Source organism: Habropoda laboriosa, unplaced genomic scaffold, assembly GCF_001263275.1.
Source record: "Habropoda laboriosa isolate 0110345459 unplaced genomic scaffold, ASM126327v1 scaffold1063, whole genome shotgun sequence".
NCBI lineage: Eukaryota > Metazoa > Arthropoda > Insecta > Hymenoptera > Apidae > Habropoda > Habropoda laboriosa.
Genome location: NW_017101167.1, coordinates 170,829 through 177,144, shown reverse-complemented (window position 1 = coordinate 177,144; position 6,316 = coordinate 170,829). Strand labels below are relative to the sequence as shown.

General features: G+C 36.4%; 1 protein-coding gene across 1 annotated transcript in view; it reads left to right on the top strand.

Moving 5' to 3' along the window:
* Positions 1 to 5,689: 5,689 nt before the first annotated feature.
* The window catches only part of LOC108578056 (C-1-tetrahydrofolate synthase, cytoplasmic), a 14,939-nt gene continuing 14,312 nt past the window's right edge, over positions 5,690 to 6,316 (top strand). The window contains exon 1 of the mRNA XM_017941312.1: positions 5,690 to 5,706. The gene's annotated coding sequence lies outside the window, so the exon portion shown is untranslated. The remainder of the gene's footprint in view (positions 5,707 to 6,316) is intronic.

Sequence of the window (6,316 nt, the reverse complement as noted above, 5' to 3'; positions counted from 1 at the left end):
TCCTGAGGGAGCGGCGAAGTTCGGTGATTACCTAGGACTCTCCTAGGAACGGAGAGTTTCGTACTTCAGCCGTGCGCTGGCTTCAGCAACCTAACAGTCGAGCAAAGTAACTAAGGTTATTCGGAGGTACGCAGGAAGGTGGATAAGGAGAGAGTTCCGGGGCCGGGCCTAAGGGATGCACTGTCGATATCGTAAGCGTCTACATCAAGATATCCTCAGTTGAGCGATCGTACCCACGAGATTCCTGGCTCCGCTACTGATCGAGCCAGCTGCCCTCTCATCGCCTTCAGATTTTCATAATTGTAATGGCGGTGAAGATGCAACCGTTTCCCTTTTGCGCGTTCCTTCGAGCTACTTGTTACCTAAGCTCGATGAAATGATTAAATTTTGTGGGTTCTTCTGTTGTCTTGTCGATTGTATTAGGTATGGTATAGTATATGTGTATTGAATAGTGAACAAATTTTTGGATAATAGATGGATAATAGAGGTATTTGTGGAATTTGTTTTATAGAAATTTCAATTTGGGCAAACTGCTGAAAATTGAAATTTAGCGTTCGAAGAAGGTTTTGTAAATATTAGGACACCGCAATGTTGGTGTGCAAAATTCAGGATTGGTGACTTCGTTGGAAATGAGCCAGGAGGAAAAACAGATAGAGTCGACGATGATAACGTTTTAAGAAAAATTATTAAAAACAATCTAAGGTAAAGATACGAATCTATTCACTCGATTTTTCCTCAAGACTACCATTTCTTCAAAGACCTGAATCATTCTTTCAACAAATAAATTCTTCCAAAATGAAGACACTGTAGAAGTAGCGTCCGAAAAATGTTTTCATTCAAAGACTGACGATTTTTATAATAATGAAACCAGCTGATCATTGGGAAAAATATATAGAATCCTGTGAAAATTGTTATACGAACTCACGTTACCTAAGATATTTAAAAATTTTAGTCGTTTAGAAGTTTTCTAAAGTATCTCCTTCCAATATAACACTTTTTCACTTTTTTTAACAGGAGGAAATGCATCTTCAACGACAGTCAAGTTGACAAAGTCACAATTTGAAAAGTGTTACTTTATTAGCTGAATTTTAAGACTGTAAAGTAAACATATTTTGGGACATTTCTTCACAAGATAATTTAATAATTTACGAGATATCTAAACTGTTCTAATCAGCATTTTTCGAGATGTTCACTTTTATAAGGCTTTTTATGCCTTATAAGACAATGCTATTAAATTCCTTTAAAACACTTTCATAATCACGAGCACATAATCATAATTGAGAAAAATAGGAAAATGCACAACCTTCATCCTATTACAACATTGTAAAAAGATTCCGTTGCAGCCTCTGATATAGCCACTCTGTCTTCGTAGCTATTCTACAATAATTCACTTAGTACACAAGAAAATATTTGAACTCTCTACGTATATTACTTCTCTCTATCACTGAAAAATACAACGTTCATCTTCGTATGTAGAATCGTCATCTCTCGCGTGTTAAATGGCCTTCGCTGGTGTGAAGAAGAAAAAGACGCGTTGCTCTCGTGGGTCCAATTTCGCGTGAACTTCAAAGGGGTAGGAAATATCGCAAGGACAGGACATCGTAATAACCATAATTCAATATAGCTGTTAAGATGGTAGGCACTTTGAGACTGTCTGGGTTGCGGAGTTATATGGGGTTGGGGGTGGGTTGCAAGACCTTCCTACTCATTCTCTTCTGTACCCTGTGTCCTCGATACAGATGATATCTAAGAAGAGAATCCGGGGTGTGCCATTGTTCTCTGCTGAGAGATCTCGATGCTTCAGCCCGAGTGCACCGATACTCCTTAAACTTTGGACAAACTTTGCCTGGACACCCCCAAGTCCTTGTTACAACGAGACGTAACCACGTATCGGACAATTAATCCTTTTGAATTGCGTGTAACCAGCTCTTATGCAAATTAGATGCTTATATGGGAAGTTTGTATCAGTGTGAATCGGTAAATTCTTTTTTTTTTATTTTTCGATCCGAAGTTTCGAAGAATTATTATCGTTTCCGTGTTCGAATGCTTAGAATATATTGCCCTCAGCTACCAGTGAAAAATTTTAGGAATTATTGAATATTAGTTTTTTACGAAGTATTGATTTGAATAATGCAAGTGTAATAAGTAAATGGAGAATAATGAAATAAATAAGGCGAGAAATTATTTGTATCATTATTGATAATGAACGGAGTATGCGAGAAAATATTTTGAAATTATTTATGCAGTAAATGTAGGTAGATAAAAAATAGAAGTGTAATAAGAGAAATGTATTATTTTGATGTAAACTGTAACGTAAAATTCTCGTAAAAATTGCATCCATTTAGAACTGTCTCATTTAGCAAGCAACAGCAATTACTTTGATAAAAGAATATTTACAATAGCTACGTATTTTTCACTGAAATTTATACATTTTTTTGTATATTCCCTTTTTTACACCTTTCTCTCTTGATTTATTTAAATTCTCTCGAAGTGGAGAGAAAGAAAAGTGAAGTTATGGATTCACAATGCCACGAAGAAATATGACAAATGAATTGTACACAAATTGCCGCTTTTTACGAAACAAATTTCCTGAGATCTGTACAGTAATCAACGAATTCTCCAGACACGCGTCATTACACCTCGTCAAGTCTCTTTTATAATACTTAATTCCTAATCAGTAACCAATCCGTTCTCTCATTTTTTCATTCAGAGTTAATCAATGCTCTCGCAGACCGCTGCTTCCACGGTAATTTCTTCATATTGTCAGTGAAAAAAAAAAAGAAAAAAGGAATCACTCACAAATTACACGGATTTTTCTTCACATTTCTATTAAATTAAGAATCATCCGGATTATACATTAATGAGTGTTATTTACTGTAATTCCCAGTAACGAGGTATCGAAAGAGTGGTCAATTTGTCATTTTTCTAACAAATACCTCCACGAAGAATATTTTATTACTCACTATCAATCCGATACGTACAAAGAAACCGCCAAGTTCTGCAAACTAACCATTCGACAATTGAAGAAAGAAAGATGATTACTCTCGCTTGGAATCAGTCATATGTAGACACTTTTGGCAATGAAAGAAGCAGACAGAGCAGCAAAGGAAATTCTCAACCGACCCACAAAAACATTGTAGAGAAAACCTTCAATGTTCCTGAAGAAATTAAATTCTTACAGAAAATAAGGAAGAATTTCCCCACGTAAACAAGAATACAAACTCAATTAAAAAAAGAAACTGTTCAGTTCGTAGGATGTATAAAACGAATACAGAAACATGTAGTAAATCATTACATTTCCTGATAGATTCCTCTAAGACGATCTCAGCTACCCTTCCATCAACTTACCAGGCCTTTTGGACGATGAATTCGAACCCCTTGGAATCACGTCTGGTCGGCCATATTTTTACGCAGCACGCCATGTGGAAGGGGATGAAATCGTTTTGATCGCAGCGAAAGCAAGATGCTGGATGGAGGGTGATGTTCGAACGACGAGCAGAAATGGTGAGGGGTCACCCAATCAACCCCCAGCAAGCCGCGTCTTACCCTCTCTACAAAGTTATCTTTCTTGTCCCTGCCCTGAGCAGAGTTAGAGCACCCTCGAAATTCCCAACTATTGACCGAACCACTCCAGACCATTGCTACGATCAATCGTCACTTGTATTAGTAAGAAAGGCGCAATATGAATTTCATGTTTCGATGAAATCTCTTCTCCGCCAGCGGGAGAAACAGGCGGGAGGAAATGTTTGATATTGGGGTACGTGGAGTTCGTGTGATCTCGTGAAAATGTGGAATGAAATTTTTAAATGTACCACAGAATGGTTGTTTTTTTTTCAATTTGTTTTTAAAAGAACAATACTATTTCCTCCAGATGTTAACAAAAACTACGCAAAATGTATGTTTAAACATGTCTACAAAATTCATGACGTTTGGACGATGAATATGTACATATAATACACATACATACGTACAGTACTTTGCAAGTATTTTCTAACAAATTTAGTGTAATGTTATCAATTACAGAGCTGCCGAATTTCTACGGCTAATCAAGAAGAGTAGCTAAGCTCGAAACGATAATGCTACACCCATTTCAGAAGTCGAATTCAAAGTTATCTCATATAAACTTCTGCCGTGCCTCGCTTCGATGTACCCGTTGCATTTTATTAATCTCGTTAAACTTTCCAACTTCTGTTATAGAATTTCGAAATAAAGTTTCGTGTCTTACGTTACTCAATCAGATTGCGCGATAAATTTTTTACAGGAATTTTTCATTACGTTCGAACGTATTTGAAAACAAAGTACTTAACGTACCTTGCAGGTATGTTGAATTCGTACAAAACTAATATAGCGGGTGTCTCAGTTTTTTCCCGATCAAACTTTGTCAGTATCTTCTATTCTGATAAAACTTTGCCAGTATGTTCTATGGGTGTAAGTAAGAAAAAAATGTTATATAAGCGTAGGTCGTTTGAAGCTTCGTTAAAAAGTTACAGCAAAAATGCAAAATACGAAGGGAATGGTAGCATATTTGCGATTATTATGATACAAGACAAGTATGGCACTGGCACACGTTACTTTCAACACCTTCGACGATCTCAGATCGTAAACAGAGCTTGAATGAACAGACTAAATAGATCTGTTCTTATTTTATAACATAACCTCACATTCGTTACCATTATTGTTACAGCTTTTAAATAAAGCTTCAAACAATCTATGTTTATATAACATTTTTTTCTTACTTATACCCATAGAACATACTGACAAAGTTTGATCAGAAAAAACTGGGACACCCTGTATATCATCCCTGACAGTACCATTACACAATTTAAAACAGGTTTACTATTTACATCCCCCTTCTCATTCTTGCCCATTCTATTTCTAACTACGATGATACAATTTGAAAATGAAATTACAATGTTAATCTAACTTAATTAAACGTTAATTCTCAAATTAATCCTCATTTACAGACTAAATATACACTTATGAAAAATCCTGAATATTTTGATGGAGATTAGTTTCCCTCTAAATCGAAGGAATAAAAGTGTAATACACCTATAGAGAGAGTATACCTACAATCATTGAGTGAAAAATGCTGAATATTTCGACAGAGGTTAGTTTCCCTCCAAATCAAAGGAATGAAAGTGCAATACATCTATAGGCAGAGTATACAGTCATTGACTGAAAAATTCTGAATATTTTGATAGAGATCAGTTTCTCTCCAAATCAAAGGAATGAAAGTGCAATACATCTATAGGCAGAGTATACAGTCATTGACTGAAAAATTCTGAATATTTTGATAGAGATCAGTTTCCCTCCAAATCAAAGGAATAAAAGCATAATACACCTATAGGCAGAGTATACCTATTCTATAGGCAGAGTATACAGTCATTGACTGAAAAATTCTGAATATTTTGATAGAGATCAGTTTCTCTCCAAATCAAAGGAATAAAAGCATAATACACCTATAGGCAGAGTATACCTACAATCATCGAGTGAAAAATCCTGAATACTTCGATAGAGATTAGTTTCCCTCGAAGTCAAAGGAATGAAAGCGTAATAGAACCATTGATAGCGTACTAGGTATATACAGTCATTGGCAGGACTAAATCTTGATGTCCAAAGAAGAGTGATTCGTCGAACCGTCGATAATTCAGGTTTACCTACTAGAGTCTCTAATTTCCTTGATATTCGCGTCGAAGGGTCCTTACGGTCGAGAAGCCTAAGGATGCCAGAAATACCTACGTGAAGGCAGAAGCGCCTTCCATGACAGGCCTGCGGGATGGAGTTGTATTAATTTCATATCCCTTCCGCCGTCTAATACGAACGACTACGTTCAATCGTCTATTTATTGCCGACATATCCAATCTCGTGCCGTCTCCACGAGGTATCGTCTAGATGCGGAGGAGTGGCAACTGGCTATTAATTTTGATTAGTCTCTTCTAAGGATCCTTGATTGGAAGCACGATTGAGACCTACACCTGCATGAAAGTACGTATTCAACCTCTGAGCACGTCCGCGCGACAAAATATTTCAGACACGCGACAGCTTCCGGTGATTAGCAATTTCTCTTTATCTGATCGAGGATGAAAAGAAATCCTTGCGTCAATTCTAGCACGACGTGTCATCCTACGGCTTCTAATTAAATAAGAAATTTTAAGATCGTAGATATTAGAGATATATTTTGTGAAAAGCGGTTACAGAAAATTCTGTTCTTCTAATTGATTGCTGATTACGCTTTAAAAAAATATCGTCGATTTACTAGAACAGCGACATTTCGAGATGTATAATGTATGCACAAAATAATTAAAAAAGAGAGCTA